Genomic DNA, 26,975 nt, shown 5'->3' with positions numbered 1-26,975 from the left:
TAAGACAGAAGTTGTAGTTCTTTAAAAGACATACTTTTTTATAGATAATTTTATTTTAAAATTAGCATAACACAATTGCTTCCAGACTTTGCGAAAACACTTGCTCCTGTTTGATGGGTGGCTAGAAATGTAAAGTTTATTTCTTTCTTTTAAGCAATAAATCCAGAACAAAGGAAATCTGCATTTTATAAACCATAAACAATGGAAAAATGTAGAACTAAGGGAAAAGCCATATCTCCAGAATATGGCAAACTTTCATTGAATCAAAGTCCTTACCTACTGATTTTAAATACTGAGGGCAGATGATGTTAAAAGAGTTAGAAGTTAATGTAAACACAAAGCACTAATTTTGAATGCTGCTAAAGCTAACTACCGTTGCCCATTAAACTTTATATAAAAGGTGAAATCTCATCTATCTTTGACAAAACAAGAACTTGTCCACAAAGAAAAAAGTTGACGAATAACTTCACTCTAATTTCAAACTGACCTCAATAATACTTCTATGTAGACAGCAAAAAGCACTATTATCACTAGTATTTTCCTTGCTAGCTCCTTTCTAGAGTTCAGTGTTAAAGCCAGGGCTGTGTGTGTGCATCTTAGGTAGAGATACCTTCAAGTATAAGCTGTCATTTTTAAAAATAAGATGTATGAGAACTCTCACAAGAAGTTATTCTACAGCATCTGTTATGAAATGCTCAAAAGATGGAAAGAAATACCTGAGATTTTAAGTCTCCTTAGAGGAACTGCAGCTTTAACTATATTCTCACTCCAGTATTTCCATGCTTAATTTTTGAGAGTTGCTTCTACTCTAGTTCTAACTATGTTCTTTTCTGTGAATTTATTTCTTAGAAATGTAACTCTGCATTGCTTAGCGGGCTTCATGAGGAATTATTGCAAAAGGGTAGTTGAACAAGAACAGGTGGTAATTTCAGGCACATGTGTTTAATGGTCCTATGAAGATCAACATCTGCAGTCCCCTGTCTGAAAGTTTGAGAAGTATTCTCTCACTGGGATTCAAAACCATGAGGACTTTTAAGAATAAAATGTCTAAATTCAATCTCACAGAAAGTTATCTGAGGAAAGAAAGGAAGAAGAGATGCTGCCGCCTTAACGACATCTCAAGGAGTCCTTTCACTACCTTGTCAAAAGTGGGCAGGGAAGGTGTGCTAGCGGTTGCACTATCACACAGCAACCTTCCTGCTCACAAACCTTCACTGTTGAAGGCTGATGTTATTACTGATATATTTCTTTAAGCAAATGTTGAGTCGTGCTTCTGATTAATGATGCGTATACTGGGAGATTATTTTCTTACCTGACCCCTTATTCTACCATAGTGTTAGTTTGCAAATATCCCAACACACAATGTGAGAGAAACAAAGATTTCAAGGTCCATGCAGTATTCCCTAATTAACACTTCAAATTACTGTGCTGAAATCTGAGCTTTCCTTCCTCCTAGGCTGTCAGAATGGTTGGGGCAGGGGGAGGCAGAAAATCTGACCTTGGATATCATTGAAGATGCAAATTAATTTAAAGCTGTTCAGAAGGAAGAAGTCATTATTTCTCAAACCACAGATCAGAATATTATTATTTATTTATTTATGTTGCTGCTGTTGTTTTCAACAGGAACGGATAAAAGCCAGGCTCTGGGGACCTTACAGAAAGTGTCATCTGTGAACAGTAACAACAAAAATAAGACAGAACTCAGCAAAGCTAATAGCAACTTTCAATATCTAGTGTGAAGTATCTGGGATTTCATTCTATCTGACAACTATTAAATATAGACAGAGAGGATAGTATTTTGTGATTTATAAAGAAAGTCACTAAATTGATCTTCTTTTTGAATTGTAGTGTCAGAAAGGTACTGTATTTTTGTGATGCTTTTACATCACAAACATGGTATCTTAGCCCTGATTATTTCATATGTTTGCTATTTGAGATCAACAATTAATGTCATACTTGACAAAATGTTGAAATGGTTTTCTTCTACTGAAAGACTTGCTGCAAGGCACAGCCTAATGGCCATTTCTGTGTGCCAGGAATCTTGGCTTCTATTCTTATTCCATGACTGACTAGCAAGGTCATAAGCTCTTTGAACTTTTGCAAATCACTTCAATGTTTCTAAGCCTCAGTTACTCCACCACTTTCAGTAAAAAAATCAGAATAAGAATGCTCAACTTTTTAAATTACTTTGAGATCTATTTGGGTTTGAGCAGAGAAGGAAGGAAGCACATTCTTAAATGTCCAGGCCCCAGTGCAGCTTTTTTGCATTTTCAAGTATAGGGTAGGGTGCTGTAAGAAAACTTCATTTTTGTTGGCATAGATAAATGGAATAGATTAAAAGGTTTTGGGTTATCCTGTAATATATTTCTGGGATTTTTAAAATATGCATACAATTGTTAAAGGCTGACTGTTCTTATCACAACAAAGCAAGAATTAGTTCTGCTTTGTTTAGACAGGGATCAGGTGACCTCAAGGAAACCATTTAATCTGTATTGGTATGTCAACAGATCACACACAATGGCAATAACATTTTTACACTGCATCTTAGAAAATAGCTTTGTTTAAAACAAATTTGGTTATCCCTGAATGGCTGTACCATGCTATGTTGAAATACTTCATGTTTCATTTTACCTGTATGTTCATAGAGGTTAAGTCAACTGGTACAGCACCCTTCAAGCTCCATTTATAAAGGTTCTGTAAGTGCTTTGCAAAATATTCTCAATAAACCAATAAACTACATAATTTTTATTAAAAAACAAAACTGTGTTCCAGGATTGCATGTAGATCAGTAAGGATCCTCAAGTCAAGATTTGTTTCAGAAGATGGAGGCCTTGTTCATGATTCTTAAAGAAAGTGACAATTCTTAGCTTAAATTGAACACAGATCTTCACAATGTACTGGATGAATTTCAGTGATCCTGAGCTTTATGAGTTACAGTGAAACTGGACTTTCTAACATATGTAAATTACTCCCTCATCCACAGATGAAACCTGCTACAAGTGTACAAGGTTATCTGAGCTGAAAATTAAGCTTTCAGTCTATATGGCAGAAGTAAATATTAATGTGACCACACCACACATACTTTGAAAGTAAGAAAGTTGCAGCCTAATTTGGTATTGTTCATTCAGTCTTATTAATGTGGAATTCAAATTTGTATGATTTCTTGACAACAAACAAGCAGAATGAACAGGTCACACGTAAGTGTTACTAGAGTCACAAATTTTTTTTTCTCAGTGTCATCTATTTTTATTAATTATTATTATAACATATTTTCTATTTTAGTTAATATATTGATATTATTGATGCTTCAAAGGGAAGACCATGGAGAATCAGTTTTCTCTTTGCAGTTCAGTTTTTATTTGGGAGGCTGAAAATGTCAACTTCTTTCCAGCTTTTATCAATGCACTAAAAAGAAGGGGGAAAAAAATCAGTCTTAGATTCATCTGGCCTCATATTGATGCTGGGTTTTGGGTCTGATAGGCATTTCTTTCCAATACAATGTTTGTCTATGAGAAACTGGGAATATACCACAGCTAGGGTTTTTTGCGTTTTATGTAAGTTTTCGCTAAGATTCACTTAAGATATAATTTCTGGACCTACAGAAGCTACTCTCAGAGCAGTGAAAACTCTTATTTGTAATAGGATTGTGAATTATAATTAGAATGACCAGGCTATTCAATTGTATTCAACGATCTTCCGAACTCTGATGAGAGTTCACAGTCAAGATTTGTGCCCTAACTCATAAATAAAAGCCAACGTCTTTCTTACTGCCATGGTAGTTGCTTCTTAGAACTTGTCTGCCAACTGCATTTCAAAAATCATTTTGGGTGTCCCCTAAAATCTTTGCTGAATCTTGGAAACAGGTGATTGATATAGATAGAGGCTTTTAGAGAACACACCACTCTATAAAGTTTTATAGCCTACTCATTGCCTCATCATCCTGAGAAATGTGATTTATAGCTCTCATAACTGGTTACTAGTTGGATCTGACTGTCATAATTAAATCTTTCTCAAAATTATATTAGAAAGGGTTTTCTTCAGGCCATGAGTTGTCTTGGAATAGAAGCCAATCAGATGGTATAAAAATCTGAATAAACTTAAAACAAAATAAGTGACATGGAATAAAAAGGATTTATAACTTCAAACATGAAACTAGATAATAGTATTTATAAGCCTATAAATTTTAAATCTCCCAGACTAATTTAAAAGCAGTTTGGTGATACTGCCAGATGAGAAGTGCATAAACAGAAGGTTTCTTTGATTATCAGAGTGTTTGCTTCTGGAAATTAGAACACAGCCATTTATCAGAGGGTGTCTCAAGGCTATAATCAGTTAAAGATATTCAAGAACTGAGGTAATTTAGTATCCTGAATGTCAATCAAGCCAGCGCAAAACACGAAACAACGTGCTAATGTAAATGTGAAACATGGATATGCTGTAGTGACATGATGAAGGAATAGGTGACAGTCATGTTCCTGATATGTTATGGTATTTTGAATACAGACATGAATGTGTGAAGTCAAAGGATGTACCTGCAAGGTTTCAAAATGCAGATTTATATGGACTGAATAAGTTTCAACAGCAAATCACTATTATTCTATGACGACAGATATCAAAAAATATCTCCAGTTAGGTACTAGTTGAAAGGAGAATGTAGAAGGAGGGCACGACACTTTCAGTGTCTTTTTGAATTTCATACCAACAGCAAGAAAGACCTTGATGTAGGAGCTCTGTTTCATGGAAAACTCATCTTCTAAGAAGGAATTTCAATGAAACTCAAAATAGGCAAAAGCCACTATAATACAATTATATTGGTACAGAGAGAAAGAGAAAACAAACTGACAGCTCAGTTCTCCACAAAGACAGATCTTGTCCTCATCAGTTTTCTGTGACTAAGAGCACTGTCATTTCTCTCAAGGAAAAAAAATGTGTTTCTACATGAGCTAAAAGTTTTCTTTTCCCTGTATATGGTTTTCCATACATCCTGATAGAAATCTTGGGACAACTGACTGATAATGGCATGTTCATTTAAGAGGTATTGAGAAATTAATAATACTGGTTCTTGTGCTATACCTTGAGTCATAATTACAGGAATTGCCTTTTTATCTAGCCATGTAAGACAGCATTTTTTTGGTCATGGAAAACTTGTTTTATTGCATACATGTTACTTAACAGTTGGATAAGAGTCTTTCATGCTGGTTTATTTGTATTTTGCTTCACTCTCGAGTAAAAGACGATGTAGCTGCTGAAAGTTTTGATGGACACAGGAGACATTGAACAGAACTGAACTGAGGGTTACTAAATACGGAAAACCCCCTCATGTACGTCTTGAGGTAAAAATACTTGGAGGTCAGAAGAGTATTATTGAAAAATATTATTAATACATGCTTTCTCTTTTCTTCTTATTCTATCAGCAACTGCTTACAAGCTATATATGACAAACTGCTAGAGAAGACAGACTGACCCACTACAGCTGTTCTTATATTCTTATCTGAATCAGGACAGAAAAGATTGGATATACCTGCTACCCACTATTTTGTTTTTTTTTATAATGAACAGAATTTAAACAAGCATTTATTATATGTCCAATCTGTGAATTGATGACAAATTATGAAGAAGAAAGCAAAAAACAGGCAACCAGACTTTTAGATTACTATGTTTATAGCCAGTACGAATTCTCTAGCAAAACTAAACAATCTCTCAGTAAAATTCATCCCTCAAGAACATATCTAAATTAGGCTTTTTTACATAGTTTTTCCAAGTATCCCCCCAGGCCTGGACGGACAAAGAAATTGTAAATCACAAATATTTGCTAAGTGAAAATCCAAAAACAATTATACATATTGCATGGTTCTTCAGACTCTCTTTACTTTCATCTTCCTCCCTTTTGTCCCAATACAAGACAATGGTGACAAAAAAAATAATGGAAAGAAAGTAGATTACTTTGGTTTTAATTACTGCAGTAAATTGTAGACATTCTTAATCTTTAGGTTATAATCTTTGAACTGAAATTACCTAAAACTGTATAGTTTTCAGTTAATAAAAAATACCAGAAAATCAACTCTACAGTTAAAATTGGAGACATGCATATTGAGCAAAATGCAGACAATTTCTCAACTATATTGAGACCAACACTGTTTTGAACAAGATATGCTTTGCATACCACAATGTCCTTGTGTCACAAAATTTAGACAAGAAAGGCAAAAATTAGTAAAAAAGACTCGTTATTAATTGTGGTTTATTCACAGATAAGAAAACAAAGATTGTTCACTAAATGGAACTACATTCCAAGATATATAAACTTTTTATAACTAAGACATGAGCTGAACGTAGAGTTCCTGATTAAGGCCAGTTAACTAAACATAAGCCCTCTCAACCACATACTGTAGTAGCTGAAATTTGTCTTCTCATTCAGTTAATCTTTTTGCAACTTTCACCTGAGTAGCTGCTACCCATCCTTTACAGTTGTACTGTACAAACAGTCATTCTGGGAAATAGTGCAAATTTTCTCAGTACTATTATTCTGATGCCCTATATTTGCCTACAAATAAGGATATTTGTGGATGAATAAGCAACTTTTATTCTGTATTGTCAGTAATTGTATTTTCATCAAGTAATCCCATTTGTTCATTTATAGAATAGAAGCAATATCATGTATGCTAAGTGACCTAATCAACAACAGAAATCACGTTGTTCATGACAAGGTTAATACTCAAACTCTTTTTTTTTAATAATTACTAATTACAGCAAATAAAAATAACAATACTGTGTTCTCTTTATTGATAGATTTTAAAGATACTAGGGTGCTATAACTGTCAAATTATTCATTGCAAATAATTTATCTAATTCTATCAGTAACTGGTGTCTGTTGAGTGCCTCCTATCTAACAGCGGAATATTGTTTCAATTGCAATGTATGTGTCAAACAAATAATATATCTTTACTTTAGAATTTTCTCTGGTATATCTGTAAGAGATTACATTGTTATGGCATACTATAAAACATAGGCACAGAATACACACTTGTTTATATTATCTGAAGGAAATGGATTCATATTGAATGAATACGAATATGAATTTTCTAAAACTATGTCAACATAAACATCTTCCTAACCAGTTATTTTATTCTACTTCATACTAGAAAAATTTTATCCCACCTGTGATTTCCATGATGTTTGAAGTTACCCATCTGTGGGAGTAGAACTTTGTCCTCTATCTGTTGAAGTAGATGACTGCAGAATCAGGACAATAGTTTGTAAAACCTTTGGGATCTTAGGGGTTAAAAGGTGCTCTTATACAGGGAAGTCATTATTTACTCATGGTGAGCTGAGGTGTATGACCAGAGTTGTAGGGAAGCTTCTGCACGTATTACTTTTGCAGGATGTCTTAGTTGAACCTCAGTAGGTTCAGGTAGTTATCACAGAGCCATGGATTAACAGAAGAGTTGGAACATACCTGAGAATCTTGTTAAACTTCACTTGCAGAAAGTGTCTTACAAAGTCTTTCTCAGAGATCAAACCAGGAAAAACTCTTAGAAATACACAGTGTGAGCAAAGACTAATGGCCTCTAAGAAAGGAAGGGCAAGCTTCATCATCTGGTTAGGTTTCTTTGAAGACAAGACTACCGTAGGAGACAAAAATGGGATACAATGGACATCACATGTTCAGACTTCCAGAAAGGATCTGACAAAAGTCCAGCTCATGTGTTGCTCTTTTTTACTGCAAAGTGGCTCAAAAAGACATGGGCTAGCTGCCTGTTAGTGGTGTCTTATTGTTCAAAGTGCAGTGGAGAATGGAGGAGGAACGAGCTAGGCTCTGGGGGCATCTGGGCATACTAACTGCTGTGAAATGTCATGCATTGATGTTTCACATAGTATTAGCAACTGTTTTTAACCCTGTCTCTGCTGATTTCTAGTGCAATGGCCAAATTTCCTTCTGGAGCACTGATTCTCTTCTGAAATTCCTATTTTGATCTGCAGGGTTTTTTATCTTACCTGTGTTAGAAGGCATTTCAGCCATTGCCTTTAAGATTTACTGTAAATGGCGGTTTTACTATTACAGAATTTATGCACAGAAGGTGATGCTTCACAGCAACATTTAAGAGTTTGTGTCCATCAGAACAATAAGCAGAATAAGAGGTTATTGTTGAACTGAGGCCCCACCCAAAATATAGTTAAGTCAATGGAAAGGCTCCTATTGATTTTAATAGGTCATGATAGTGACCTCCAAGTTACTGTTCTCTTGTTTCAGGAATAAAATTAAAATTAGCCAGTTTTGTAGATTAAAGCCCCTATCTCTTCAAACATGCTAAAGCTTTGTGTATATTTGTTCAATTAACTCACAAGTTCTGCAAGGTAACAAACCAGATGTGTTCATGACTTTCCTCGTGAAGGAATGCTTGCTTGCACCAATACTTCAACTTGCTTCTCCTCCCACATGGCTTCAAATAGGAACAAGCAATACTCCAGTGTCTCGCAGAAAACAGCCCACACACGTTAGTGATCTAGAGACTAGCGCCTGCATATTTGCTAGTCTACTGAATATTAACTACTAGAGCAGGATATATGTAATGGGATACATTACAGATTAAATAAAAGAAGTATTACCTAATGTTGTGAACACCCCTTCAGGATATCTTTATAGTCCTGAATATCAGAGTCTGTTTATGAAAAAGGCTTTGGACAAGCTGATCTTTTGAGATCTTTTTCATCACACATTTTTATAAGCCATTAGTAGGTCTATGAACCTAATTCTGTTAGGTTATTTAGATTTTCCTTCCTCCAAAGAGCTACTGTTTATTCCATTGACATAAATTCTATCAATCAAATCAAATGCATTCATTTAGTCTCTGAGAAATTGAACTTCTACTGACATCAATATATATTGTACAGATTGTATGGATTTGGGCTTTATCTCTAGAAGTAAAATTCTTTCTGACGAGGCAGTTCCTGCTCATGTTCTGTAAATGGACTGTTTAACTATAGCCATTATTATGAGATAATCAAATTAATTACTTTATAAAACCATCTGTAAAGGAAAATCTGAAAGAAAAAAATCCTACTTAAAAAAAAAAGAGGATGAAATTCTTTGTTCAGAGCCTAAAAGTTTACTCAGAGCCTGGAAATCAATAGTATTTTATATCAGTCAAATGATACCAGTCATATTTGTCAAGTAGCTTAAAAAACCCTATGAGCAACTTAGATGAAATATGTTTTTTCTTTCTTTATCAGCCCTTTTTTTCATCAGCCACAGTTATTTTATTTCATTATACATTCTTATCTAGTTGCTCCTCAGAAATATTTAAGTCATCATGAAAAATCTGTACACCTTTTAGAACTTATGTTCCAAGACACCGAAATAGATCTAAGGGCTTTTGTGCCTTTTCTTCACTGTTTAAGGAAAGAAAGCAGTTATGTGAATAAATAATGAATACAATTTACTGAATAAAATTTGAAATATTTTAAGGGTGTAGTACCTTCAGAGTTACCAGATATCTCCATTATGGTCGACAATTACAGGCACAGAAGTACATCTTGATTTTAAGCATAAAAGCAGTATTTTTTTAAAATCTGACATTCCTGCTCATATGACCAAAGTTAACACATATGTCATCAGTTTGCTCTATAAGGTCTTTTCCTTTTATTATATTTTTGTGCAGTAGCCAATAAAGTGTGAGTAAGTAATGACTGTGATTGCAAACACTGGAGATGAAACAAGATTTTTTTGTAATATTAACACAATTCTTATGAAAGGTTCGCCTGGGAACCCTTTGGAAAAATGCCTCTTGATACCTTTGCACATTGTGAACTCCATGCTTTTGGATCATTTTGAACAATCATCTCCAACACATCCTGCCTCAGAGAACAAATTTGTAGAGCTAGTTTTATCAGCTGATGGTCTGGACCTGAATTTTTCACTTAAAACGACCAGTAAAATGAATGACACTGGAATGACTGTGTTAAGGTTACTGTCTAAGTTATCAATAATATTTCTTTCAGAGATTTATTTTAGTAAAGCACCTACATCATAATGAAAATCTGTTAATTAAATCATATAAAATATGCAATGTACAGCAGTGCATTGCTCTTTGGAATTCTGAACAAATGTTGTTAACATATAGCATAGTTCTGCACCGATTTTTCAAAGATATCTGGAAAATCTAAGCAGGATTTAAGCAGTGCTTACAGATTGTGTCTTCACAATAGTCACTGCTGTGAAATCCACACAAGAAAGTGAGGAAATGTTTGAGTAGGTCACTTGTTCTTAGTTTCTTTTTAGCATGGCTGAACTACTTTCAGTACCCATCATAACTAGTTCAAGTGGGACTGTACTGAATCGTAAGATGTTCCTTATATAATTAAAAATCCTTTTTCAAAATTGGATTTAGATTTTAAATTTCCTAATTTCATAAATAGTCTCAGAAACGTAATCCCTCAAATCTGAAGTACATTGGGATTTAAAAAAAAAAGATTGAAATACTTTCCTGGTTTTAGAGATTTTCAAAGAAAACTACATTGAGGGTGTACAGATTTGTTAAATTAATTACTATAGCAATGAGAAGCATTACTAAAGTGTGATATATCTCACCAGAATTATTCTTAGTGACTTAACATCTGGCTTGGCCAAACATGTGTGGATAATTATACTCCTTTTGTTCAACTGCCTATTGCAGTTTTACTTTTTCCCAGATGTTATATAAATGGCTATGTGTAAGCTCGGTGGATTTATCATATCTGAGCTAAATATAGATGAAGTTAATTTGTGACTGAGGGAGATTTTGCAAAAATCTGCATACTGAGGTGATTACCCTCCTCCTGATGAACTAAATGAATTTTTTTCCTTATGAATATACATATGCTACTATTGACTTTGCTCAAAAAGATATAGTTGGCCGTATGAATCCAGCTTTCCTCCTTCAGTCTCCAGATACTGAACATTCTTGAAGAAGAAAATTAAAATCTTGCTAGGCATGTGGGATTTTTTCATTTTTCATGACTGAAAATATTTCTAGGAATATTCTTTCAAAGTTGTTTCTAATGTTTACTTTTGTGTGTTTACTTGGTGAGATAATCAAACGTCAGAAATAAATCTAAATCCACAAGGTGATTGTGTATTAGAAACACAATTACTGCAAATGCTGAAAGAAAAGAAAAAAGATTCAGTAGATATTTTAAAATATCTGCCATTTGGCAGAACATCCTTTGTTAAGTCCAAACCTCTGGTCATTACAGAATTTACATTTTTTAAAAAGTATTTTTTAATCTAATTTTCTGACTATCCTATGACCATTAAATTCTATCAGCTACAAATATATTATGGGTTTTAAATAAGTGAAATGGGAAAGAAGTTTCATAAATAATAATATTGATATGATAGAAAATGTAGTAATGATTATGACCTCACATTCTCATCCACTTCAGTTATCATGATTCCACTTCTGAAATACTAAAATTCTGTTGTCTGTGGTTTTAATTATTTTATCTAGTACACACACTGTCTCTTTTACTAGTTACACAAAAACATTAAAAACAAGACCATGAATCTCCTTCTCCTTCTTCTGTACTGATGGTAATTGCGTAACAACATAGCTGTACATGTGAGGAAGAAACCACTTCATACTGTGAAACACTGCAGTGCTTTTCTTGCTTGACTTGATAGTATTTTTCCCATCTGACATTGCACGCTTCTCTTTTAGCAGCTTTTTCAGCAAGTCTCACACTGCCCTGCTCCTCATTTTGTATCAAGCTGTGCCATATATGAAATGTATTGCGTCATCTTAGGATGGCACCATATTTTGCACTCTTATTTTAAGTCCAATATCATAACTGACAGTAACAGTGTTTCCATTTACAGCTTATAGCACTCTGAGATTTGGAGAGGTTTGTTACCTCTCCTTACAGGTTCCTATTTAGCAGATAATTATTTGTACCTCACCAAATAGAAACACTTCAGAATTCAACAGCAATTGCTGAAGTGACAAAGTAGTCCTGGTGTACATCAGATTGTGAAGATGAGGCAAATCTCTGTTACTATTAAGGGAGTAACATTCAGGAGTGGCAGCAATGAACAGCAATCAGATAACTTTAAAGTAATGCTAGAGCAGAGAATTACAAACAATGAAATGGTGAGGCCCAGATCCTCAAAGATAGCTAGATAAAAAATTTCCGTTGAGATCTACCACAGACTAATTCTTAAATCGTTAGGACAGTTCATCCTCTCTGTTTATCAGTTATGTAACAGTAAAATAGAGTATTTTCAGAAGTAATTTCCTGAGTTACATCAATTATGTTGACTAGATTTCTGTTGAGTGTATTAGGAACTTACATGATTAACTGAGAATGAGAAAACTTAACTGGAGAAAGTTTAGAGCTCTTCTGAACACCAAAGCTGAGCCATCTTTGAGCTGCTTGTCAATGCCACTAGTTTGCTACCTACATATCTCCGATTTCTGGTATTGGCTCTTCCTTCACCATTCCCTGCAATGGTTAGACCGTATGTGCAGAGGAAAATCAGTTATGCAAACATTAGCAACCAGTCACTACTAGCTAAGATAAAAGATGCATTGGATTATTTTCCAAATGTTGCTAGAAAATCACATAATAGAGTCACCTAGGATAATCTTAAAAGATAACGCAAAACTAGAATGGTCCAAAATACTAATTACATAGTAGCTTTCACAATATTATTACAATAATAGGATATTTGCTGCATTTCCCAGTTCTGATGCTATTGTCATCTGTCACCTCCTTTTTTTCTCTATTTGCTTTTCTAATTTAAACTGTCTTTGACATAATTGCATTTATAAATTCTCATTGATAGATGAAGAGAAGAAGGAGAGGAAAAAGAGTTGACATTATCCTTCTTACAGAGATCAAAATGAGATTTATTGCTTCAAATATTCAATCTACTTCCTTAGGCTGTGTTACAAATGCATCTAGATTACCTGCTGCATGTTTTTAAAGATCATAATCATTTGTTTTAATCTAATACAGTGTAACTGGGAATAGATGTATAGCCAGCTCGTAAATAAGTCAAGAATTTTTGATGATATCATAAATAGAGAGAGAGAAACTTGAATAATATAGGACCCCATCTGATGGCATAATGGACAATTGTCAGTAAATTCTTCATGCGTCTCCTCATACCAAAAAACAGGAGAAAGAATACCTACTGAGGAATCTGAATAATCTAGTAGGTTGGACCAAATATTCCAAATATTTATTTAAAAGTAAAAGAATTTACAAAAACATTGACAAATAATGTAATAACATGCCTAGCCTGCAACTAACAGATTAGATTTTTTTTTAATAATATAGTATTCAAAGCCGACACAGTCAGTTATGCTAATAAATAATGAAGTAGACTCCTCCCATTCTTTTACATGTTATTCTAATGTAACTATATAAACCTGATAAGCATGTTTATGACAAGCTGAATGAAGAAAAGATATGTAATGTGTTCATAGATTTTCCAGGAAAAAAGAAAGGAGGAGGATGTTTCATTCCTGTGTTTAATCACAAACCGCTGATAAAGAACAGGTAGACTAGAGATAACCACCTGGCCTTGAAATGCCTTGTGAGCACCTATACTGACACTGGTTCTATTACAGCAGAATGCCTCCTTTTCTTTAAAAAATTGTAAGTGGAAAACCACAATATTCAGATTTAGATCTTTTGATCCTTGAAATATGTTCAACTCACTTTTGAGATAAACATTAAGGACTTCAACAAATCAGATTCCTGAGGACAGTCCATGAAAAATCAAAGTGTGTATGTGTATGCATGTGCATGTGTGTGTCTGTGTGACTGTATCTTCTTCCACTTATACAAAAACCTGAAGGCCATTTTAAAAATATGGAGTATTTTGAAGCAAGATGAAAGGAAAAAACAAAGGTTATAGTTTTTATTTGTAAGGATTATGTCTGTAAACTCATATATAGTTTTGAAATGAAAAGTTATAAGAAATTTTTAGAATTAGAAAATACATCTCTTATTAAGACATTTATACTACACAGTATCTTAGTGCACAGAGAACTATATGCACATTTGCTTGGAGATTGTGTATATTTATGAGTAAATTAGACTTCAGAGGATACAAAGAATTCATTTTATGAGATAAACATTGCTAACTACAACCATTTAAAGGAATGAATTTATAAAAGGTTTTCAGCACTAATGTAAACAATGTCTAATTCCTTCCAACCCAAGGGTGTGACTGGGGGGAGAAAACTAAAAACACAGATTAGTGCTCAATGAGATTTATGTAAAAAAACTTTAAAAACGCATTTCTAAAACATTGATGAAATAACAGCATAAAGCTTGAAACAGAATTCCAAATATGGGTTAATATTAATTTAAAAAAACTATTCCACTCATTCTTAGCTGTGTGTTGGCGGGTATTATGCACAATACTAACCCCTTTCAGATAAATCAGTACCTCAGGTAGATGCCAATTATGTAAGCACATATAAATGACGGTCTATATGTTTTGGCCATAAGCAATTCCTTACTCTTTCTCATGGTTCCAGAGGCAATGCTTTAATAGGACTAACAGTGTGAAATGTCTACAAACACTTTGCACTTAAAGTCAGCACGACTCCTTTTCAGGGATACACAAATAGCTGTTGGTTTTGGCATTCACCGGCCTTGACATAGTTTGCTATGCCCACTCCTAGCCCTGCAGAACTCAGCCATAGCTCAGGCCAGAACAGGCAATTATTTTTTCCTGCTGTATTTTTTGACATTGAGGGATGATGGTTTGTTTTCATCTCCTTTATGTTACCTGGGATTTAACAGCCATGAAAAAGGCAGAATGGTCTGATTTTGTTTCAACACAATAACTCATTTTTTTTAAGATGCTTATGTAGATAGAAGCAAGCTATATATTTTATGTTCACTATTGTGCAAACCATTCCAGAGGACAAACAGTTATAACTCTCTCCTGGTGATGTTTTAAATCTATTACTCTTTTAGGTTAAAAGTGCACTGTAAAATGTTAAATTCAGTATTTTTTTCTAAAAAAAAGAAAACTGGTAACATGTAAAGATAAGCATAAGCTTTCACATATTTAATTATTTATTGCAACCAGTCTCACTTTTTAAAGATTTAACAATCACTATTTAATGAAAAATATTCTAACATTGGGAAGTATATATTATTTTTTTCAGAGCCATGGTGTATCATCTATTCTATAGGCTGATTATCAGTATCCAACCACTACTATGCCTTCAATCTCTTCTTTTATAAATGAGTTTTTTTACTATCACACACCATTTCTGGACCTGAGTTTCAGCATCAAATGTTTATTGGTGTAATTTGTCCCAAAGTCCATCATCTCCCTCCCTTCTCATCTCTTGAATGCTTACTCTTTAGCTTCTGCTGCAAATTGATTCCTCTCATGTCTGTCTGATCCATGGACCATGCCAAATTCTTCTGAGTTTTTAAAGTTGGATATAAGGGCACAGAATTAAAGTGAAGTGCCAGCTAAGAAAAATGAATAAAGAAATTGAAAATTTTAAATCACTGATGAGCTAGTGTCAAGTGCTTTCATCTTTTCAAGCATTATTTTTACTTTAAAATCTCTATCATGTATAAACAGAATTAAACATTATTTTACTTTCCTTTTTTGTGACATGAACATGTATAAATAAAATTGCTGACAAACAGGAAAAGATCCAAGCGTTTTCTGTCTTATGTTCAATCTTGGTCTCTACAAATCTCAGAAGAGGCTGGGAAATTACTTTCTTGCTTCTATTCTTTAAAGAAAAAATCTTTTTAACTTGAAAAACTTGTTATGGAAGCAGCAATGGGCTAATGGAAAATGTGCAAGTAGATATACTCAGCTCATAAGCCATCTGAATAAAAGGCAGTGAGGTGTAGTATGATTAAAGCAGAAGAGAATTACATTCTTAAGCTTCCTAACAAATTTCACTTTTAATGAATAGTAATATTGATTAAGAAAATACTTGTAACAGTTTCATCTACTTTAGATAGGTAGATGCCTCTGAATGAAGACCTTAAAAGAGAAGCACTTAAGAAGAATCATAGAATCTTTGGGGTGGAAGGGACCTTTTAAGGTCATCTAGTCCAACACCCTTGCAATGAGCAGGGACACCTTCAACTAGATCAGGTTGCTCAGAACCCCCATCCAACTTGACCAGGAGAGACAACTGAAGGGACCCTGTTTCCCATTCAGTACACCAAACTATTTCTGACATCAGTCAAAAAATTTGGTAAGATATTTGGCTTTTTTGGTTTTTAATCTACTCACTGGAAATAATACAGAATTGTCACCATTAGGCTATTCATGAAGAAAAGTGGTGTCAAATATCACTAGAAAACAATGAAGGAATGCTTACCTTTTAAAATAGATATAAAACAAGGTAATTAGTTACTTAAATAAAAATATGAAATAAATTTTTTGTTACACTGAAGCAGGAAGATTTCCCCTGCTTAAAAGAATGTATGAGCTAAAAAAAACCCTAAATGCCAAAAAAACTATTTTCATTTCAAAAGGGTGGAAACTCAACAAAGCTTATTGATTTATATGAGAGTTTTCTTATCATATTTTCACAATGTATCTGTGTGTGTGACTGTTGATTACTTGAATTAATGTTCTTGCAGAATCACATTCCACTGTGAGCTACCATGATTCTTTGATATTATGTTCTGATTCCCTATTTCAGTCTCAGCTCTAACTAGTAAATTTGCTTGCTATCAATTTACCAGAAAGTGCACATAGATAGAACACGAGATATATTTTTTCTCAAAAATGTAAGGAAAAAAATTTACTGGTGATATGCAATTGATCAAGAGTTCAAAACCTTAAAAGAGGGATACCCAAATGTACCTGTCATACAAGTCCATGTGCTACAAAGTCTGGAAAAATGACTTAGAAGAATGTTTACTGGTTCCAAGCCCAGTCTGGCAGTGACCATAAGTTACTACCATATTACATTGCAGTAATGAAACTTTCCACTTTTATCTATGCTTCTTATATCTGCAGAGTTCTGTATAGACCGTGTACCCTATGGATAACCTTTCTCCTTGTGCAATAGTGCCAGGTTTTCTTTGTGACTTCACCTGCAATTATTCTTTAAGACTTCTGAAATTTCACTGTGCTATAGAATTAGCAAAACTATTGGGAGTCTAAAGTGTTGGAGTCTGAAGTTTGTTCTACATCTTTACAAGTGCCTGAAAACATATGAAATTAAGGATTTTTGTTACATTCACTCTTGTCCCAATGATGTTTTAATTGGAGAACCTGTCTTTCCCAAACAACGGCAAGCAATAACTCATTTATTGAAGGCAACAGCATCTCTGTAGAATGATATTTGTACTTTTGTCCTTATAACCCCATCTCCCAGGGGTTTATTTTGTTGACATTAGGACAGAGGCAGAGTGGCAGCATGAGAGGAGGAAAACTCATGCCTCCTTTTGAATAAAATGAAATTAATAAAACAAAGGCTCCACTCCAGGGCTCTCATTCCAGCAGTTCTGCAAAAGCAAAATGTTTTTATCAAAGAAAGATTGAGTTTCCCAGTTGACTTGCAGCCCTGCAAAACCTTCACATACATGGTATGCTTTATTCATGAGCTGTAGACTCAAGTCACAGACAGTCACTCTCCACTGAGACAGAAAGAATCAAGGCAGCATTTAAATGGTGATTTAACCACTAAGTCTTTTGAAATACATTATTGTAAGTGAGCAAAGTTTCACTCGCCTTCTTCAGGTACTCGGAGCACCTGGTTAAAAAGTATTTCTCTGAAGTTTAACTTATTTAATTCAATGAAGAATCCATTATGAAGAGTTATAAAATAATCATTACTACTGTTGCTTCAAGTAGCCTCTGTTTTTTTTCCCAATCATAATATATGAATAATATGAAAGTTAATTTAAAAATTATTCCAGGCTGCCAAGCAGACTATTTAAATGAGCTACAGAAAAGGGCTCTTCATTTTGAAGTTGACTGGGACCAGTATTATTGTAAATATATAAATTCAATGGACAATGACATTATGGAAGGCTTCCTCCACAACCACACCATCTCTATCCGTTGGTTTTTGTGGATAACTATTTTTATAAACTCACAGAAAAGCTAGGAAAAACCATCTGGAATTATTATTAAATGACTGCAATGACCATCATATACATAACAGTGAAACTAAAATTTGCAGTGTAATGCTTCAATTAAAAACCAACAAACAGGAAAAAATCCCCAACAACAAATGAAAACAAAATAGAAAAAAAGACCATTGTTTATACGAAAGAACACTTTTATCCAGGATGTCTTTCTAACTACACTAATTCTTCTTAGGTATCATATCAGCTGTGAACTCTAAATTGAAGATCTATATCTTAGCAGGAGATTAACCCATGGGATTACTTAATAATAGCAGGAGTTTCCAGTTTAGAGCAAGTTAATAGTTTAAGTATTTGTCACCAGTGTAGGTTAATAAATCCAAAGCAGGTAAAAGGGGAGGTTTATGTTTCTGCATCATCAAAATACATTTGGAAAAAGTACATTGGTTAGGAATAATAAAATAAAGAAATGAACAACAGATATGCACAGGCACATTAGTTCCATTCTATCATGGAAATATACCATGTATGTACCATTGTATCATGTATTTCTGATCTCTATATATGGTTTATTGTAGAATAAAAGAAGGGCAGAATTTTGAAATATTTTTTTTTAAAACATACATTGAAATACAGTCTTGCATCTTCATCTCGTGTCCTGTTTTTTTTCCACTGGTTTCTCCACCAGAAGAGCTTAAAATGCATAATACATAATTCCTGTAGGAATGCTCAACATTTTTTTCAAAATCAGGTTCAGTAAGTTCATAGAAACAAGAATGAAATAAATTTAAAACATTCTATACCTGGTTTTCAGCTAGTATAAATTTACATAGCTCCAGAAAAGTCAGTGAACTTGGATTATCTTGTTTAAAATATATGAAAAATATCTAATGTCATTTTTATAGCTGTAATAATGTCAGAGTTTAAAGAGCAAGGATGTTTTGACTTCCAGAGCTAAAAAACTAAGAATGCAATCTAGCTTGGAATACAGCATACAGTTTACCACAAATATAACACTGCAGTTTTTGGAGCACCCTCAGTTCCAGATTTATACTACTATATTACCCAAGAACATGTTGCAGTTGGAAATACTGCCAGAGAAAAAATCGCCTAGTAATTTGGAAGGACAGGGCAACGTCTCTTTCAGAACAATTAAAGTACCTTGTAATGTCATATGACCTATTTTCTAAATAATATGACATATTTTACTGCATTATGATTACAACTGGTGAAAAAATCAGAGCAGTCTCAAAATGAGGCTGAGTTTGAAATTGGAGTCAAGAATGTAGATCAACACTGGAGATGTGTTGCTATTTTCATAATGTGTTTAACCAGAGCTTTCAATCAAAATTTTACAAAAAAAGGGGGAAGTTTATGTGCAATTATAAATCTCAGATGTGAAATTCCAGCCTCCCTTTAAGTGACAGGTTCCTAACCCATCTCACTCCCTTTTACATTATCCTTTTTCACCTTCATATGTTTGCTACTAATTAATACTGTCATCTCTCTCCCACCTTCCACAATATTCAATGTCAGCAACTAACCTTATGCTCTGTTGCTTCTTATAGATTAATTTACTGAGCCATCTGTCTTTTTTCTATACTCTAAGTATTTCCACATTGTGTGGTATCATAATAAGCCAAAGACATTCAATCTAATATATTATTTTAATCTATGAAAGATGGAATGATTTGTCTGGAAATTGTAGTTGCCTTCATGCAAACATCAGTGGTATCATGATGGTGATCCCTCACTCCAGATAGAAGTGACTAATCAGCTTTTTATTACCCTTATTTATACTTTTATTCTCATTTTCATTACTTTATTACTTCCTTTTTTTCAGTAATATCCTCTCTTTCTCCCTCTCCTTCCATATAGCCTGATGCATTATAAGAGAATTCTATTTATACTATATTAAGGAATAAACAAGTTGTTTAAAAAAAACCCAAAAAACAATGTAATTTAGGTATGGGCAGCTAGAAAAAAACAAGTATTGTCAGTCTCTGCCAGACAAGATTGTATAGCACAGTCATTTAACAAAGCTCTGTAAAAAGAGGTATGCAGCTACCTAACCTTAAAGAGCCAGGTTTCCAGATTGACGCTGTACATAAGATGATGGTGGATGCAATGTGACAATGTGAGTGAGTAGTAATAGCTATCTCTCAGGAATACATGTATCTAGATAAATCCCAAACCATTTATAAAACTTAACAGCTCAAATAAAAAAAAAACCTTCAAAACACAACTGGATCTCAGATATATAGTTATATGAAATATTAGCATTGCCTATGAAACCAGGAAACTTATTCTGTATTTACTTATTCCATTTTTTAATTGAAAATTCACGCTCCTTCCTGTTGTGCCATACATTTTGTGGAACTACATTGAAAACAAAACAATTAAAAAATTATCTGGGCTGAAACTAAGTATTCAAGAATAAGTCTGCCACTATTTGCAACATCTGAAAATCAATCCCTTTGAAATTTGTTTTTAAATGGGGTGGCCTTTCTAACACTGCATTGACATGGACACATCAAATTTATTACGGACTTGGTAAATCTGAGAATATCTTTTAGAAATACAATAAAAAAATTAAAATGCATACATTCACATTAGTTTCTGCTAAATGAGCAAAGCAAAAAAAGTAGTAGATTAGATATACAAAAGGACTGGTATCTCCAGTGTGAAAGAATTTAATAACAGGTTAGACAAACCTCTGTCAGGATGTCATGGATAGAGCTCGTTCAGTCTTGGAGCAGACTGAATGGATGTGTGCTATATAAACTTTGAGATTACTTCAGTACTTATGAATATATATTATAAAAATGTTTCTGTTATTAAATAATGTTTTGCATAGGACTTTTTTCTGATCATACTCTTCTATGAATCATAAAGAACACTTCTGAAGTAAAATGAATTTCTCAGTGCATCAATGATTGGAATATTTTATCCTCAGACTCCACATAGTACAATGTCACAAGATAGGAGAACATGCGATGAATAAAAATAAAAATTTGTAAGTGCATGAAGATCTTATAGCAGCATTTAGGTGATTTCAATATTGCCTTTGCATTATTATATTCCAGATATTACTTATGTTGGCATTAAGGTATTAAGTAAAACTGCAAGTTTTTTTTGAATTATACTAATTTTCAATTGTTACAGTCATGATCTTGCAACCACAGTGGTCTACAGATATAAGACAGGAAAAATCTGCCAGAAAAAATTGTGTTACTTTTAGACTCATCCATACAATTGGGGCAAAAAAAGCCTCCAAGGTCACAGTCCTTTTCTCAGGTTTGACAAAAAGGAGAAAAATCCAGACTGTACACAGTGTTGGACACTACCATTCTTAGCTTAATCTGACTATATTACATAATGAGAGAGGAAGGATTGGACAGCAACACTTGAAAAGAGAAGCATGTTATCAAGGAGATAAGTGATTACTTCATAAACTCTCCTGGAAAAGAAAGAAAAGAGGTTTTGGAGTTTGTATAACAGAGATGAATCAGAGAGAGGATTGAGTTGGAATATAAAACCTTATATTAATTCTATTGAATTTAAGATTTCTAGCTTCCAGAGTTATAAAAGCTTCATTTCCCAGATTCGTCTTTTGGAAGTATTTTATAAAGGTTCCCCTGCGAATCAGGACTGGAGAGGTCAGAGATGGAAGAGTTGTTCTGTGGAAGATGTTACCCCTGTGGTGGTGAGATATTCTTATCCTTTATCGATTGTCTGCATGGTTCACCCTGGTGCATTTCACTGATAGGATAATAAAACTGTGGAGGAAAAACACCGATCTTTTTTAATAAGGTAAATAAAATAAAAGCTATATATTTTAGTTTCTTTTTTCTATTATTCAATTAGAATTCAACCATAAAATCATAAGTTCAGGAGCACACCTTTATAACACTAGAGCATCTCTTCCATGTGTCTTCATTTCAAACACGCAATGCTACAAATTCTTAAGACTAAATGAAAAATAAGATGGACTCTTCCAAAGTTGATCCATTACCCAGCTTCAAACCAAGTCTGAAATATCCCCTCAGTAATTCCTACTGATAACAGAATCTAATCTTTCATTCAGTAAACCTATTCAAGGAATTTCAATGGCTTGCTTTGTTACTGTTTCAAATGCAGCATGACAGTGGGAACATTAACATCGTTGAGTTAAATTCTGAACCTATTTTTCCTCTTGCGAGTATTTTCTCCTTCCAATCTTTGTTGCAAATTTAATGGATGCAAATGAAATTCAGCACTGTAAGCAGAAAAAACATATCTTTGGCTGCAAGACTTTTGAAAGGAGTGGTGCCATGAATTTGGGCCTTTTTTGTTCATTTCCAGGCAAATGTGTTTACCTTTTGTTAAAATTTAAGATGACCAGTCTGACCTTCCTTAAAATAGTTTCAGTGACAGAAATCTGGATGATATAATGCTTCAAATAAAATGGCTTGACCCCCACATAAATACATTTCATCTTGAAAGTGTAATTATGGAACCTTAATGAGAACAATGCTTAAATTAATTGCTTTTTGTTATTTTTGGTGTCCTTTAGCAGGGTCTTAGTTTTATTTTAATGACATTCAGTAGGGGATTAATTATCTAGGTTTTCTGTTTGTCATTTATCTCCTTTTTTAAGTACTTCCTTCACAACCTGTATATCATATCCTGTTTGAATGGGATAAAGCACATGTAACATCAGCTATTGCGTAAGTTTTACTTATTTCACCTTCCCAGTTGCTGTCTCTGGAACAAGTACTCATCAGATCTTTCTCCGAGAATTCTCTGATGAGACAACAGAGTCAGTGGTTTATCTGAATCCATCCAGCTCATATACTGTGTCTTAAGTTATAGCAAACAGACACTGTGGTGCTTTGCAATTCCAGAAAGAGGAGTGCTAAGGGAAGCGGCTTCTACATGCACATCAAATTCTATTGCCTTTATAGGGCCATCAAACACCTCTGAAACTGTTAAAGGCATAATTTTATTGTTCTAGTGTTTACTTTGATTTAAAATTAAAAAAAAAAAAGGACATAGAAACCTGATCTGTTTGGCTTTAACTTTGTCGTGGTTTAGCCCCATCCAGCAACTAAGCGCCACGAAGCTGTTCACTTGCTGCCCCTCACCTCGAATCAGAAAATAAAACCTCGTGGGCTGAAGTAAAAACAGTTTAATAGGGCAGCAAAGAAAGAGGAAATAATAATAAACATAACAATAATGATAATAATGATAATAATTACAATAATAATACCAATAAAGCAAAACAAGTGATGCACAATGCAACAATTGCTCACCATCCAGCGATTGACAGCCCATCCCTGAACAGCAATTCCCGCCCCTTGGCCAATTCCGATTTTATATAATGAGCATGACATTATATGGTAGGGAATATCCTTTTGGCCAGTCTGCATCAGCTGTCCTGGCTGTGCCCCCTCCCAGCTTCTTGTGCATCTCCCCACTGGCAGAGCATGGGAAGCTGAAAAGTCCTTGACTTAGTATAAGCACTACAACTACTAAGCAACAACTAAAATCATCCTGTGTTATCAACTTTATTCTAATACTAAATCCAAAACACAGCACTATACCAGCTATTCGGAAGAAAATTAACTCTATTCCATGTGAAACCAGGACAAAATTTCAAAGTGTAAATTACTATAAGCAATAATAGAATATTATTGCTTTTTATATCCCCTAGTGTCAGATGCTGATGCTCTTCAGTACTTGAATTTCCTGTAAACATTTGCTTGTTAACAAAATGCAGGAGTTACATTTGCATGCACATACATTTGTGAGATTTTTTTTTTTAAATCCTTAAGTTAACCAAAATATACAATCAATTCAGTCTGAAAATCCAAATCCTTCTTGACTGTCATCTGAGAATATTTCAATGCTTTCAGTGACTTTTGCTATACTTATTGTTGTTTTGGAATTAAAAAAAAAAAAAAGTAAAGATTTCCACACCCTAAGAATGACTTAATGAAATACAAATATCAAACTTAACCCATAATTTAGAAGAAACTATTCAATTTTTGAGTTGTTTCTATTCTTTCACAATAATCACTAAGAAAATGAGACTTGGAAAGTTTAGAAGATTTAGAAGTCCTGATGTACTGTAACCATGGGCAACAACATCATTGTTTTCAAAGATTTGTAAACTGCAACCTTCTTCAATTTGTTCTTGGTAGTCTGAATCAAATACTCTTCCAAGAAATTTGTCTCTCTGATAATTAAACATCTAATTTTCAGCTTACATTTACTTACAGTTAATTTCACCCATTTGCTCTTTTCTCAACATTGTTCTTCTGATTTAACTTTTGTGTGTCCTGCTGTTTACTCACATATTTCCACATAACAATCAAATATATCATTCTTTTTTCCCCCACTTTAAATCATACAAACTCTTTTAGTCTCCTCTTCTAAGACAGGCTTTCCATTTCCCTGATCATACTTGCATTTTTTTCTGCTGTTACTTCAATTTGTAATTATAAACCATCTTTCTGGTGCTGTAAAGAATTTTTTTCCTTCTTTTTTTTTTTCCAAAATTACAGGCACTGCAAAAATATTGGACCCGATGTCTATAGACTGGACTGAAAATACTAATGAATGACTTAAGTCAGCTGGCACTCAGGCTAGATGCACTTTGCATTTTATCAACAGCATAACATCTGTAGGTAAAATTGTATAAATAAGCTGTTGAATAGTTCAATAATATTATGGATTATTTAAGTTCTCCTGGCCATTTAAACTGAAAATTACTTGTGGATTTACATTTATATTTATTTTCTGTGGAAAAAATGAATAGCTACTTAAAAGTAATGATGAACAAAATTACAACCATATATGTAAAACATGCCCTTAAAATGTCACTTAGGTTTGTGTAATATGTTATTAATTAGCACTAGCTGGAAAAATATTAGTGCTGCCCAGATTCTATTAATTTCTTCTATTGAAGTCCTACTTGTATATTTAATTGCTATTTTCAATGACATTTTAAATTACGGGGAAAATGATTGAAACAGAAGAAAATAACCTCTATTTTTTGAGATCCTGCAGTACTTAAAATTGAAGATACTTTGAAGTACACAGCTTTCCTACCATTTATGCTTTCCTCAAATAAAAATAAGTCTTAGAATACAGATAATAAATACTAGAGCATTGAACATAGTTTGAATTCTCAGGCAGGAGAACCTACATACCTTTTATGACTCATGATTCATCAGTATACTTAAAATTTAGCACTCATATATGTGTTTTGCTGAAAGGAATCTATTCGTAATCTGTCTTTGTTATACTGCTATGTTTGCTTGCATTGGAGAACTGAGAATTGTGTGTGCATTTTTGTTGTAGGTCTCCTCTTATAAAGAGATATATAGTAGAGCCCAATAACTAAAAAAATCTATTATAAAAAATAGAAATTCTTTTGTACAGATAGGAATTATTTCATAAAGTTTTAGAACTATGTTTAGGATATATTTACCACAGCAGTTCCAGAGGTCACACTCAATGTCCTTGTTTCAGCTGGTATAGAGTTAATTTTCTTCACAGAAGCTAGTGTGAGGCTGTGTTTTGGATTTTGGATAAGAAAATGTTGATAACATGCTGATGTTTTGGGTTTTTGCTAAGCCATCAAGGACTGTCCCCCTTTTCATGCTGGCCTGACAGCAAGAAAGCTGGGGGTGCACAGGAAGCTGGGAGGTGATACAGCCAGGACAGCTGACCCCAGCTGATCAAAGGGATATTCCATACCATAGGACATCACGCTTAGCATATAAAGCTGGGTGAAGAAGAAGGAAGTAGGGGACTTCTGGTGTTACGGCATTTGTCTGCCCAAGTAACAGTTACACATGATGGAACCCCGCTTTCCTGGAGATGACTGAACACCTGCCTGCTGATGGGAAGTAGTGAATGTATTCCCTGTTCTGCTCTGCTTGTGTGCATCGTTTTTGCTTTACCTATTAAACCATCTGTATCTCAAACCATGAGTCTTCTTACTTATACCCTACTGACTCTCTCCCCCATCCCACCAGAGGGGAGTGAGTAAGCGGCTGCATGGTGCTTAGTTGCTGGCTAGGGTTAAACCAAAACACTCAAGTAAAATAAGAATAACAAAATAGAAGTCTGAAGTAGAACAATGAAAGTCCTTTGAGGACTGCTGATGTCAGTGAAGAACTGACAAAAGTCAGACTGGTATAACGCGTTAGGCAGGGACATTAGCCAAGAAAAATCTCCCTGCTAATTAGGAAATAAGGTGTCTTAATTAGTCATTGTGCAAAACAGTGATTCTGGACCTACCTTTCAGGTTTTTTCTACCACTGGATGATTAACTTACTAATGCATGAGTGGGTAAATTTACTAGATGTGTGAGAAGTTGTAACTGAAAATTGACTGGTTGTATGTTATTAGTAATATTAAGCAAATATAATATACTTCCTATAATTGGCATAAATTATACCTATTTTATGACAAAAGAATATTTTCTTCATGTATTTGATCATCACTCCTATGACAGAGGTTTTTAAATTTTATTTCATTTTTCATCATATGAAAATTAGTAAGCTGCATTTTCAAGGTCACCAATATTCAGATATATGCTAAGCCAAAGGGAGAGGAAATAGATCACGTAAATAATGGCCTGTTCATCTTATGAAAAAAGTGCTATCTTTCTGTGTGCAAAGAATAAAATGTTCACCAGAGATTATCAGATGAATAAATTTTGTAGATAAGGGAAAGTGCTTAGTCACGTCTGCTAAGAATTGAGCTGTGTTCTGTGATTATTTCTTTTAGGTTTGTTCAACTTAAGAAGTTTGATTGAAGCCTAAAAGTTATCATTTTATACAGGGTTCAATATAGTCTTTTTTTCTTTTTTAATAGAAAACATCCCTTGTCTATTCTATGAT

Source organism: Phaethon aethereus (assembly GCF_964289735.1).
Source record: "Phaethon aethereus genome assembly, chromosome: 5".
Taxonomy (NCBI): Eukaryota; Metazoa; Chordata; class Aves; order Phaethontiformes; family Phaethontidae; genus Phaethon; species Phaethon aethereus.
This window is presented reverse-complemented; position numbering follows the sequence as displayed.